The sequence below is a fragment of the Taudactylus pleione genome, unplaced genomic scaffold (genome assembly GCF_031769625.1).
Source record: "Taudactylus pleione unplaced genomic scaffold, aTauple2 ptg001039l, whole genome shotgun sequence".
Classification (NCBI taxonomy): Eukaryota; Metazoa; Chordata; class Amphibia; order Anura; family Myobatrachidae; genus Taudactylus; species Taudactylus pleione.
Window position 1 is genome coordinate 1378934 of NW_028285440.1, and position 15356 is coordinate 1394289.

The following is a 15356-nucleotide window of genomic DNA, read 5'->3' on the forward strand; positions in this document are numbered from 1 at the left end:
CCTGTATCCAGCACTGTCTGAGGTACTGACACTCCAGCAGAACCATTTATACCTGTATCCACCACTGTCCATCAGGAACTGACACTCCAGAAGAACCATTTATACCTGTATCCACCACTGTCTGAGGTACTGACACTCCAGCAGAACCATTTACACCTCTATCCACCACTGTCTGAGGTACTGGCACTCCAGCAGAACCATTACACCTGTATCCAGCACTGTCCATCAAGTACTGACACCAGCAGAACCATTTACACCTGTATCCACCACTGTCTGAGGTACTGATGCTCCAGCAGAACAATTACACCTGTATCCAGCACTTTCTGAGGTACTGACACTCCAGCAGAACGATTACACCTGTATCCACCACTGTCTGTGGTACTGACACTCCAGCAGAACCATTTACATCTGTATCCAGCACTGTCCATCAGGTACTGACACTCCAGCAGAACCATTTACACCTGTATCCACCACTGTCTGAGGTACTGACACTCCAGCAGAACCATTTACACCTGTATCCACCACTGTCTGAGGTACTGACACTCCAGAAGAACCATAACACCTGTATCCACCACTGTCTGTGGTACTGACACTCCAGCAGAACCATTACACCTGAATCCAGCACTGTCTGAGGTACTGACACTCCAGCAGAACAATTTACATCTGTATCCAGCACTGTCCATCAGATACTGACACTCCAGCAGAACCATTTACACCTGTATCCAGCACTGTCTGAGGTACTGACACTCCAGCAGAACCATTACACCTGTATCCACCACTGTCTGAGGTACTGACACTCCAGCAGAACCATTTACACCTGTATCCAGCACTGTCCATCAGGTACTGACACTCCAGCAGAAGCATTACACCTATATCCAGTACTGTCTGAGGTACTGACACTCCAGCAGAACCATTACACCTGTATCCACCACTGCCTGAGGTACTGACACTCCAGCAGAACCATTTCTACCTTTATCCACCACTGTCTGAGGTACTGACACTCCAGCAGAACCATTACACCTGTATCCAAAACTGTCTGAGGTACTGACACTCCAGCAGAACCATTACACCTGTATCCAGCACTGTCCATCAGGTACTGACACTCCAGCAAAACCATTTATACCTGTATCCACCACTGTCTGAGGTACTGACACTCCAGCAGAACCATTTATACCTGTATCCATCACTGTCTGAGGTACTGACACTCCTGCAGAACCATTTACTTCTGTATCCAGCACTGTCCATCAGGTACTGACACTCCAGCAGAACCATTTACACCTGTATCCACCACTGTCTGAGGTACTGACACTCCTGCAGATCCATTACACCTGTATCCAGCACTGTCTGAGGTACTGACACTCCAGCAGAACCATTTACACCTGTATCCACCACTGTCTGAGGTACTGACACTCCTGCAGATCCATTACACCTGTATCCAGCACTGTCTGAGGTACTGACACTCCAGCAGAACCATTTACACCAGTATCCACCACTGTCTGAGGTACTGACACTCCTGCAGATCCATTACACCTGTATCCAGCACTGTCTGAGGTACTGACACTCCAGCAGAACCATTTACACCTGTATCCACCATTGTCTGAGGTACTGACACTCCAGTAGAACCATTACACCTGTATCCAGCACTGTCTGAGGTACTGACACTCCAGCAGAACCATTACACCTGTATCTAGCACTGTCTGAGGTACTGACACTCCAGCAGAACCATTTACATCTGTATCCAGCACTGTCCATCAGGTACTGACACTCCAGCAGAACCATTTACACCTGTATCCACCACTGTCTGAGGTACTGACACTCCAGCAAATCCATTACACCTGTATCCACCACTTTCTGAGGTACTGACACTCCAGCAGAACCATTTACACCTGTATCCACCACTGTCTGTGGTACTGAAACTCCAGCAGAAACATTACACCTGTATCCACCACTGTCTGAGGTACTGACACTCCAGCAGAACCATTACACCTGTATCCACCACTGTCTGAGGTACTGACACTCCAGCAGAACCATTTCACCTGTATCCAGCACTGTCCATCAGGTACTGACACTCCAGCAGAACCATTTACACCTCTATCCACCACTGTCTGAGGTACTGACACTCCAGCAGAACCATTACACCTGTATCCAGCACTGTCTGTGGTACTGACACTCCAGCAGAACCATTACACCTGTATCCAGCACTGTCTGAGGTAGACACTCCAGCAGAACCATTTACATCTGTATCCACCACTGTCTGAGGTACTGACACTCCAGCAGATCCATTACACCTGTATCCAGCACTGTCTGAGGTACTGACACTCCAGCAGAAACATTACACCTGTATCCACCACTGTCTGTGTTACTGACACTCCAGCAGAACCATTACACCTGTATCCAGCACTGTCTGAGGTACTGACACTCCAGCAGAACCATTTACATCTGTATCCAGCACTGTCTGAGGTACTGACACTCCAGCAGAACCATTACACCTGTATGCACCACTGTCTGAGGTACTGACACTCCAGCAGAACCATTACACCTGTATCCACCACTGTCTGAGGTACTGACACTCTAGCAGAACCATTTACACCTGTATCCACCACTGTCTGTGGTACTGACACTCCAGCCGAACCATTACACCTGTATCCAGCACTGTCAGAGGTACTGACACTCCAGCAGAAACATTACACCTGTATCCACCACTGTCTGTGGTTCTGATACTCCAGCAGAACCATTACACCTGAATCCAGCACTGTCCATCAGGTACTGACACACCAGCAGAACCATCAGAACCATTACACCTGTATCCACCACTGTCTGAGGTACTGACACTCCAGAAGAACCATAACACCTGTAACCACCACTGTCTGTGGTACTGACACTCCAGCAGAACCATTACACCTGAATCCAGCACTGTCTGAGGTACTGACTCTCCAGCAGAACAATTTACATCTGTATCCAGCACTGTCCATCAGGTACTGACACTCCAGCAGAACCATTTACACCTGTATCCAGCACTGTCTGAGGTACTGACACTCCAGCAGAACCATTACACCTGTATCCACCACTGTCTGAGGTACTGACACTCCAGCAGAACCATTACACCTGTATCCACCACTGTCTGAGGTACTGACACTCCAGCAGAACCATTTACACCTGTATCCAGCACTGTCCATCAGGTACTGACACTCCAGCAGAACCATTACACCTATATCCAGCACTGTCTGAGGTACTGACACTCCAGCAGAACCATTACACCTGTATCCACCACTGCCTGAGGTACTGACACTCCAGCAGAACCATTTCTACCCTTATCCACCACTGTCTGAGGTACTGACACTCCAGCAGAACCATTACACCTGTATCCACCACTGTCTGAGGTACTGACACTCCAGCAGAACCATTACACCTGTATCCAGCACTGTCCATCCGGTACTGACACTCCAGCAAAACCATTTATACCTGTATCCACCACTGTCTGAGGTACTGACACTACTGCAGAACCATTTACATCTGTATCCAGCACTGTCTGAGGTACTGACACTACTGCAGAACCATTTACATCTGTATCCAGCACTGTCCATTAGGTACTGACACTCCAGCAGATCCATTTACACCTGTATCCACCACTGTCTGAGGTCCTGACACTCCTGCAGAACCATTACACCTGTATCCAGCACTGTCTGAGGTACTGACACTCCAGCAGAACCATTTACACCTGTATCCAACATTGTCTGAGGTACTGACACTCCAGCAGAACCATTACACCTGTATCCAGCACTGTCTGAGGTACTGACACTCCAGCAGAACCATTACACCTGTATCTAGCACTGTCTGAGGTACTGACACTCCAGCAGAACCATTTACATCTGTATCCAGCATGGTCCATCAGGTCCTGACACTCCAGCAGAACCATTTACACCTGTAACCACCACTGTCTGACGTACTGACACTCCAGCAGATCCATTACACCTGTATCCACCACTTTCTGAGGTACTGACACTCCAGCAGAACCATTTACACCTGTATCCACCACTGTCTGTGGTACTGAAACTCCAGCAGAAACATTACACCTGTATCCACCACTGTCTGAGGTACTGACACTCCAGCAGAACCATTACACCTGTATCCACCACTGTCTGAGGTACTGACACTCCAGCAGAACCACTACACCTGTATCCACCACTGTCTGAGGTAATGACACTCCAGCAGAACCATTTCAACTGTATCCACCACTGTCTGAGGTACTGACACTCCAGCAGAACCATTACACCTGTATCCAGCACTGTCCATCAGGTACTGACACTCCAGCAGAACCATTTACACCTGTATCCACCACTGTCTGAGGTACTGACACTCCAGCAGAACCATTACACCTGTATCCAGCACTGTCTGTGGTACTGACACTCCAGCAGAACCATTACACCTGTATCCAGCACTGTCTGAGGTAGACACTGCAGCAGAACCATTTACATCTGTATCCAGCACTGTCCATCAGGTACTGACACTCCAGCAGAACCATTTACACCTGTATCCACCACTGTCTGAGGTACTGACACTCCTGCAGAACCATTACACCTGTATCCACCCCGGTCTGAGGTACTGACACTCCAGCAGAACCATTTACACCTGTATCCACCACTGTCTGAGGTACTGACACTCCAGCAGAACCATTACACCTGTATCCAGCACTGTCTGAGGTACTGACACTCCAGCAGAAACATTACACCTGTATCCACCACTGTCTGTGTTACTGACACTCCAGCAGAACCATTACAGCTGTATCCAGCACTGTCTGAGGTACTGACACTCCAGCAGAACCATTTACATCTGTATCCAGCACTGTCTGAGGTACTGACACTCCAGCAGAACCATTACACCTGTATGCACCACTGTCTGAGGTACTGACACTCCAGCAGAACCATTACACCTGTATCCACCACTGTCTGAGGTACTGACACTCTAGCAGAACCATTTACTCCTGTATCCACCACTGTCTGTGGTACTGACACTCCAGCAGAACCATTACACCTGTATCCAGCACTGTCCATCAGGTACTGACACTCCAGCAGAACCATTTACACCTGTATCCACCACTGTCTGAGGTACTGACACTCCAGCAGAACCATTTACACCTGTATCCACCACTGTCTGAGGTACTGACACTCCAGCAGAACCATTACTCCTGTATCCACCACTGTCTGAGGTACTGACACTCCAGCAGATCCATTTACACCTGTATCCTGCACTGTCTGAGGTACTGACACTCCAACAGAACCTTTTATACCTCTAACCACCACTGTCCATCAGGTACTGACACTCCAGCAGAACCATTACACCTGTATCCACTACTGTCTGAGGTACTGACACTCCAGCAGAACCATTTACACCTGTATCCACCACTGTCTGAGGTACTGACATTCCAGCAGAACCATTACTCCTGTATCCACCACTGTCTGAGGTACTGACACTCCAGCAGATCCATTTACACCTGTATCCTGCACTGTCTGAGGTACTGACACTCCAACAGAACCTTTTATACCTCTAACCACCACTGTCCATCAGGTACTGACACTCCAGCAGAACCATTACACCTGTATCCACCACTGTCTGAGGTACTGACACTCCAGCAGAACCATTTACACCTGTATCCAGCACTGTCCATCAGGTACTGACACTCCAGCAGAACCATTACACCTGTATCCACCACTTTCTGAGGTACTGACACTCCAGCAGAACCATTTACACCTGTATCCACTACTGTCTGAGGTACTGACACTCCAGCAGAACCATTTACACCTGTATCCACCACTGTCTGAGGTACTGACACTCCAGCCGAACCATTTACACCTGTATCCACCACTGTCTGAGGTACTGACACTCCAGCAGAACCATTACTCCTGTATCCACCACTGTCTGTGGTTCTGATACTCCAGCAGAACCATTACACCTGAATCCAGCACTGTCCATCAGGTACTGACACACCAGCAGAACCATCAGAACCATTACACCTGTATCCACCACTGTCTGAGGTACTGACACTCCAGAAGAACCATAACACCTGTAACCACCACTGTCTGTGGTACTGACACTCCAGCAGAACCATTACACCTGAATCCAGCACTGTCTGAGGTACTGACACTCCAGCAGAACAATTTACATCTGTATCCAGCACTGTCCATCAGGTACTGACACTCCAGCAGAACCATTTACACCTGTATCCAGCACTGTCTGAGGTACTGACACTCCAGCAGAACCATTACACCTGTATCCACCACTGTCTGAGGTACTGACACTCCAGCAGAACCATTACACCTGTATCCACCACTGTCTGAGGTACTGACACTCCAGCAGAACCATTTACACCTGTATCCAGCACTGTCCATCAGGTACTGACACTCCAGCAGAACCATTACACCTATATCCAGCACTGTCTGAGGTACTGACACTCCAGCAGAACCATTACACCTGTATCCACCACTGCCTGAGGTACTGACACTCCAGCAGAACCATTTCTACCTTTATCCACCACTGTCTGAGGTACTGACACTCCAGCAGAACCATTACACCTGTATCCACCACTGTCTGAGGTACTGACACTCCAGCAGAACCATTACACCTGTATCCAGCACTGTCCATCCGGTACTGACACTCCAGCAAAACCATTTATACCTGTATCCACCACTGTCTGAGGTACTGACACTCCAGCAGAACCATTTATACCTGTATCCACCACTGTCTGAGGTACTGACACTACTGCAGAACCATTTACATCTGTATCCAGCACTGTCCATTAGGTACTGACACTCCAGCAGATCCATTTACACCTGTATCCACCACTGTCTGAGGTCCTGACACTCCTGCAGAACCATTACACCTGTATCCAGCACTGTCTGAGGTACTGACACTCCAGCAGAACCATTTACACCTGTATCCAACATTGTCTGAGGTACTGACACTCCAGCAGAACCATTACACCTGTATCCAGCACTGTCTGAGGTACTGACACTCCAGCAGAACCATTACACCTGTATCTAGCACTGTCTGAGGTACTGACACTCCAGCAGAACAATTTACATCTGTATCCAGCATGGTCCATCAGGTCCTGACACTCCAGCAGAACCATTTACACCTGTAACCACCACTGTCTGACGTACTGACACTCCAGCAGATCCATTACACCTGTATCCACCACTGTCTGAGGTACTGACACTCCAGCAGAACCATTTACACCTGTATCCAGCACTGTCCATCAGGTACTGACACTCCAGCAGAACCATGACACCTATATCCAGCACTGTCTGAGGTACTGACACTCCAGCAGAACCATTACACCTGTATCCACCACTGCCTGAGGTACTGACACTCCAGCAGAACCATTTATACCTGTATCCACCACTGTCTGAGGTACTGACACTCCAGCAGAACCATTACACCTGTATCCACCACTGTCTGAGGTACTGACACTCCAGCAGAACCATTACACCTGTATCCACCACTGTCTGAGGTACTGACACTCCAGCAGAACCATTTACACCTGTATCCAGCACTGTCCATCAGGTACTGACACTCTAGCAGAACCATTACACCTATATCCAGCACTGTCTGAGGTACTGACACTCCAGCAGAACCATTACACCTGTATCCACCACTGCCTGAGGTACTGACACTCCAGCAGAACCATTTACACCTGTATCCACCACTGTCTGAGGTACTGACACTCCAACAGAACCTTTTATACCTCTAACCACCAATGTCCATCAGGTACTGACACTCCAGCAGAACCATTACACCTGTATCCACTACTGTCTGAGGTACTGACACTCCAGCAGAACCATTTACACCTGTATCCACCACTGTCTGAGGTACTGACATTCCAGCAGAACCATTACTCCTGTATCCACCACTGTCTGAGGTACTGACACTCCAGCAGATCCATTTACACCTGTATCCTGCACTGTCTGAGGTACTGACACTCCAACAGAACCTTTTATACCTCTAACCACCACTGTCCATCATTTACTGACACTCCAGCAGAACCATTACACCTGTATCCACCACTGTCTGAGGTACTGACACTCCAGCAGAACCATTTACACCTGTATCCAGCACTGTCCATCAGGTACTGACACTCCAGCAGAACCATTACACCTGTATCCACCACTTTCTGAGGTACTGACACTCCAGCAGAACCATTTACACCTGTATCCACTACTGTCTGAGGTACTGACACTCCAGCAGAACCATTTACACCTGTATCCACCACTGTCTGAGGTACTGACACTCCAGCCGAACCATTTACACCTGTATCCACCACTGTCTGAGGTACTGACACTCCAGCAGAACCATTACTCCTGTATCCACCACTGTCTGTGGTTCTGATACTCCAGCAGAACCATTACACCTGAATCCAGCACTGTCCATCAGGTACTGACACACCAGCAGAACCATCAGAACCATTACACCTGTATCCACCACTGTCTGAGGTACTGACACTCCAGAAGAACCATAACACCTGTAACCACCACTGTCTGTGGTACTGACACTCCAGCAGAACCATTACACCTGAATCCAGCACTGTCTGAGGTACTGACACTCCAGCAGAACAATTTACATCTGTATCCAGCACTGTCCATCAGGTACTGACACTCCAGCAGAACCATTTACACCTGTATCCAGCACTGTCTGAGGTACTGACACTCCAGCAGAACCATTTATACCTGTATCCACCACTGTCTGAGGTACTGACACTACTGCAGAACCATTTACATCTGTATCCAGCACTGTCCATTAGGTACTGACACTCCAGCAGATCCATTTACACCTGTATCCACCACTGTCTGAGGTCCTGACACTCCTGCAGAACCATTACACCTGTATCCAGCACTGTCTGAGGTACTGACACTCCAGCAGAACCATTTACACCTGTATCCAACATTGTCTGAGGTACTGACACTCCAGCAGAACCATTACACCTGTATCCAGCACTGTCTGAGGTACTGACACTCCAGCAGAACCATTACACCTGTATCTAGCACTGTCTGAGGTACTGACACTCCAGCAGAACCATTTACATCTGTATCCAGCATGGTCCATCAGGTCCTGACACTCCAGCAGAACCATTTACACCTGTAACCACCACTGTCTGACGTACTGACACTCCAGCAGATCCATTACACCTGTATCCACCACTGTCTGAGGTACTGACACTCCAGCAGAACCATTTACACCTGTATCCAGCACTGTCCATCAGGTACTGACACTCCAGCAGAACCATGACACCTATATCCAGCACTGTCTGAGGTACTGACACTCCAGCAGAACCATTACACCTGTATCCACCACTGCCTGAGGTACTGACACTCCAGCAGAACCATTTATACCTGTATCCACCACTGTCTGAGGTACTGACACTCCAGCAGAACCATTTACACCTCTATCCACCACTGTCTGAGGTACTGACACTCCAGCAGTACCATTACACCTGTATCCAGCACTGTCCATCAGGTACTGACACTCCAGCAGAACCATTTACACCTGTATCCACCACTGTCTGAGGTACTGACACTCCAGCAGAACAATTACACCTGTATCCAGCACTGTCTGAGGTACTGACACTCCAGCAGAACCATTACACCTGTATCCACCACTTTCTGAGGTACTGACACTCCAGCAGAACCATTTACACCTGTATCCACTACTGTCTGAGGTACTGACACTCCAGCAGAACCATTTACACCTGTATCCAGCACTGTCTGAGGTACTGACACTCCAGCAGAACCATGTACACCTGTATCCACCACTCTCTGAGGTACTGACACTCCAGCAGAACCATTTACACCTGTATCCAGCACTGTCTGAGGTACTGACACTCCAGCAGAACCATTTATACCTGTATCCACCACTGTCCATCAGGTACTGACACTCCAGAAGAACCATTTATACCTGTATCCACCACTGTCTGAGGTACTGACACTCCAGCAGAACCATTTACACCTGTATCCAGCACTGTCTGAGGTACTGACACTCCAGCAAATCCATTACACCTGTATCCACCACTTTCTGAGGTACTGACACTCCAGCAGAACCATTTACACCTGTATCCACCACTGTCTGTGGTACTGAAACTCCAGCAGAAACATTACACCTGTATCCACCACTGTCTGAGGTACTGACACTCCAGCAGAACCATTACACCTGTATCCACCACTGTCTGAGGTACTGACACTCCAGCAGAACCAATACACATGTATCCACCACTGTCTGAGGTACTGACACTCCAGCAGAACCATTTCAACTGTATCCACCACTGTCTGAGGTACTGACACTCCAGCAGAACCATTACACCTGTATCCAGCACTGTCTGAGGTACTGACACTCCAGCAGAAACATTACACCTGTATCCACCACTGTCTGTGTTACTGACACTCCAGCAGAACCATTACACCTGTATCCAGCACTGTCTGAGGTACTGACACTCCAGCAGAACCATTTACATCTGTATCCAGCACTGTCTGAGGTACTGACACTCCAGCAGAACCATTACACCTGTATGCACCACTGTCTGAGGTACTGACACTCCAGCAGAACCATTACACCTGTATCCACCACTGTCTGAGGTACTGACACTCTAGCAGAACCATTTACACCTGTATCCACCACTGTCTGTGGTACTGACACTCCAGCCGAACCATTACACCTGTATCCAGCACTGTCAGAGGTACTGACACTCCAGCAGAAACATTACACCTGTATCCACCACTGTCTGTGGTTCTGATACTCCAGCAGAACCATTACACCTGAATCCAGCACTGTCCATCAGGTACTGACACACCAGCAGAACCATCAGAACCATTACACCTGTATCCACCACTGTCTGTGGTACTGAAACTCCAGCAGAAACATTACACCTGTATCCACCACTGTCTGAGGTACTGACACTCCAGCAGAACCATTACACCTGTATCCACCACTGTCTGAGGTACTGACACTCCAGCAGAACCATTACACCTGTATCCACCACTGTCTGAGGTACTGACACTCCAGCAGAACCATTTACACCTGTATCCAGCACTGTCCATCAGGTACTGACACTCCAGCAGAACCATTACACCTATATCCAGCACTGTCTGAGGTACTGACACTCCAGCAGAACCATTACACCTGTATCCACCACTGCCTGAGGTACTGACACTCCAGCAGAACCATTTCTACCTTTATCCACCACTGTCTGAGGTACTGACACTCCAGCAGAACCATTACACCTGTATCCACCACTGTCTGAGGTACTGACACTCCAGCAGAACCATTACACCTGTATCCAGCACTGTCCATCCGGTACTGACACTCCAGCAAAACCATTTATACCTGTATCCACCACTGTCTGAGGTACTGACACTCCAGCAGAACCATTTATACCTGTATCCACCACTGTCTGAGGTACTGACACTACTGCAGAACCATTTACATCTGTATCCAGCACTGTCCATTAGGTACTGACACTCCAGCAGATCCATTTACACCTGTATCCACCACTGTCTGAGGTCCTGACACTCCTGCAGAACCATTACACCTGTATCCAGCACTGTCTGAGGTACTGACACTCCAGCAGAACCATTTACACCTGTATCCAACATTGTCTGAGGTACTGACACTCCAGCAGAACCATTACACCTGTATCCAGCACTGTCTGAGGTACTGACACTCCAGCAGAACCATTACACCTGTATCTAGCACTGTCTGAGGTACTGACACTCCAGCAGAACCATTTACATCTGTATCCAGCATGGTCCATCAGGTCCTGACACTCCAGCAGAACCATTTACACCTGTAACCACCACTGTCTGACGTACTGACACTCCAGCAGATCCATTACACCTGTATCCACCACTTTCTGAGGTACTGACACTCCAGCAGAACCATTTACACCTGTATCCACCACTGTCTGTGGTACTGAAACTCCAGCAGAAACATTACACCTGTATCCACCACTGTCTGAGGTACTGACACTCCAGCAGAACCATTACACCTGTATCCACCACTGTCTGAGGTACTGACACTCCAGCAGAACCACTACACCTGTATCCACCACTGTCTGAGGTAATGACACTCCAGCAGAACCATTTCAACTGTATCCACCACTGTCTGAGGTACTGACACTCCAGCAGAACCATTACACCTGTATCCAGCACTGTCCATCAGGTACTGACACTCCAGCAGAACCATTTACACCTGTATCCACCACTGTCTGAGGTACTGACACTCCAGCAGAACCATTACACCTGTATCCAGCACTGTCTGTGGTACTGACACTCCAGCAGAACCATTACACCTGTATCCAGCACTGTCTGAGGTAGACACTCCAGCAGAACCATTTACATCTGTATCCAGCACTGTCCATCAGGTACTGACACTCCAGCAGAACCATTTACACCTGTATCCACCACTGTCTGAGGTACTGACACTCCTGCAGAACCATTACACCTGTATCCACCCCGGTCTGAGGTACTGACACTCCAGCAGAACCATTTACACCTGTATCCACCACTGTCTGAGGCACTGACACTACAGCAGAACCATTACACCTGTATCCAGCACTGTCTGAGGTACTGACACTCCAGCAGAAACATTACACCTGTATCCACCACTGTCTGTGTTACTGACACTCCAGCAGAACCATTACAGCTGTATCCAGCACTGTCTGAGGTACTGACACTCCAGCAGAACCATTTACATCTGTATCCAGCACTGTCTGAGGTACTGACACTCCAGCAGAACCATTACACCTGTATGCACCACTGTCTGAGGTACTGACACTCCAGCAGAACCATTACACCTGTATCCACCACTGTCTGAGGTACTGACACTCTAGCAGAACCATTTACTCCTGTATCCACCACTGTCTGTGGTACTGACACTCCAGCAGAACCATTACACCTGTATCCAGCACTGTCAGAGGTACTGACACTCCAGCAGAAACATTACACCTGTATCCACCACTGTCTGTGGTTCTGACACTCCAGCAGAACCATTACACCTGAATTACAGCACTGTCTGAGGTACTGACACTCCAGCAGAACCATTTACATCTGTATCCAGCACTGTCCATCAGGTACTGGCACACCAGCAGAACCATCAGAACCATTACACCTGTATCCACCACTGTCTGAGGTACTGACAATCCAGCAGAACCATTACACCTGTATCCACCACTGTCTGAGGTGCTGACACTCCAGAAGAACCATGACACCTGTATCCAGCACTGTCCATCAGGTACTGACACTCGAGCAGAACCATTACACCTATATCCACTACTGTCTGAGGTACTGACACTCCAGCAGAACCATTACACCTGTATCCACCACTGTCTGAGGTAATGACACTCCAGCAGAACCATTTACACTTGTATCTACTGCTGTCTGAGGTACTGACACTCCAGCAGAACCATTTACACCTGTATCCAGCACTGTCTGAGGTACTGACACTACAGCAGAACCATTTATACCTGTATCCACCGCTGTCTGAGGTACTGACACTCCAGCAGAACCATTTACACCTGTATCCACCACTGTCTGAGGTACTGACACTCCAGCAGAACCATAACTCCTGTATCCACCACTGTCTGAGGTACTGACACTCCAGCAGATACATTTACACCTGTATCCTGCACTGTCTGAGGTACTGACACTCCAACAGAACCTTTTATACCTCTAACCACCACTGTCCATCAGGTACTGACACTCCAGCAGAACCATTACACCTGTATCCACTACTGTCTGAGGTACTGACACTCCAGCATAACCATTTGCACCTGTATCCACCACTGTCTGAGGTACTGACACTCCAGCAGAACCATTACTCCTGTATCCACCACTGTCTGAGGTACTGACACTCCAGCAGATCCATTTACACCTGTATCCTGCACTGTCTGAGGTACTGACACTCCAACAGAACCTTTCATACCTCTAACCACCACTGTCCATCAGGTACTGACACTCCAGCAGAACCATTACACCTGTATCCACCACTGTCTGAGGTACTGACACTCCAGCAGAACCATTTACACCTGTATCCAGCACTGTCCATCAGGTACTGACACTCCAGCAGAACCATTACACCTGTATCCACCACTTTCTGAGGTACTGACACTCCAGCAGAACCATTTACACCTGTATCCACCACTGTCTGAGGTACTGACACTCCAGCAGAACCATTTACACCTGTATCCACCACTGTCTGAGGTACTGACACTCCAGCAGAACCATTACTCCTGTATCCACCACTGTCTGAGGTACTGACACTCCAGCAGATCCATTTACACCTGTATCCTGCACTGTCTGAGGTACTGACACTCCAACATAACCTTTTATACCTCTAACCACCACTGTCCATCAGGTACTGACACTCCAGCAGAACCATTACACCTGTATCCACCACTTTCTGAGGTACTGACACTCCAGCAGAACCATTTACACCTGTATCCACTACTGTCTGAGGTACTGACACTCCAGCAGAACCATTTACACCTGTATCCACCACTGTCTGAGGTACTGACACTCCAGCAGAACCATTTACACCTGTATCCACCACTGTCTGAGGTACTGACACTCCAGCAGAACCATTACTCCTGTATCCACCACTGTCTGAGGTACTGACACTCCAGCAGATCCATTTACACCTGTATCCTGCACTGTCTGAGGTACTGACACTCCAACAGAACCTTTTATACCTCTAACCACCACTGTCCATCAGGTACTGACACTCCAGCAGAACCATTACACCTGTATCCACTACTGTCTGAGGTACTGACACTCCAGCAGAACCATTACACCTGTATCCAGCACTGTCCATCAGGTACTGACACTCCAGCAGAACCATTTACACCTGTATCCACCACTGTCTGAGGTACTGACACTCCAGCAGAACCATTACACCTGTATCCAGCACTGTCTGTGGTACTGACACTCCAGCAGAACCATTACACCTGTATCCAGCACTGTCTGAGGTAGACACTCCAGCAGAACCATTTACATCTGTATCCAGCACTGTCCATCAGGTACTGACACTCCAGCAGAACCATTTACACCTGTATCCACCACTGTCTGAGGTACTGACACTCCTGCAGAACCATTACACCTGTATCCACCCCGGTCTGAGGTACTGACACTCCAGCAGAACCATTTACACCTGTATCCACCACTGTCTGAGGTACTGACACTCCAGCAGAACCATTACACCTGTATCCAGCACTGTCTGAGGTACTGACACTCCAGCAGAAACATTACACCTGTATCCACCACTGTCTGTGTTACTGACACTCCAGCAGAACCATTACAGCTGTATCCAGCACTGTCTGA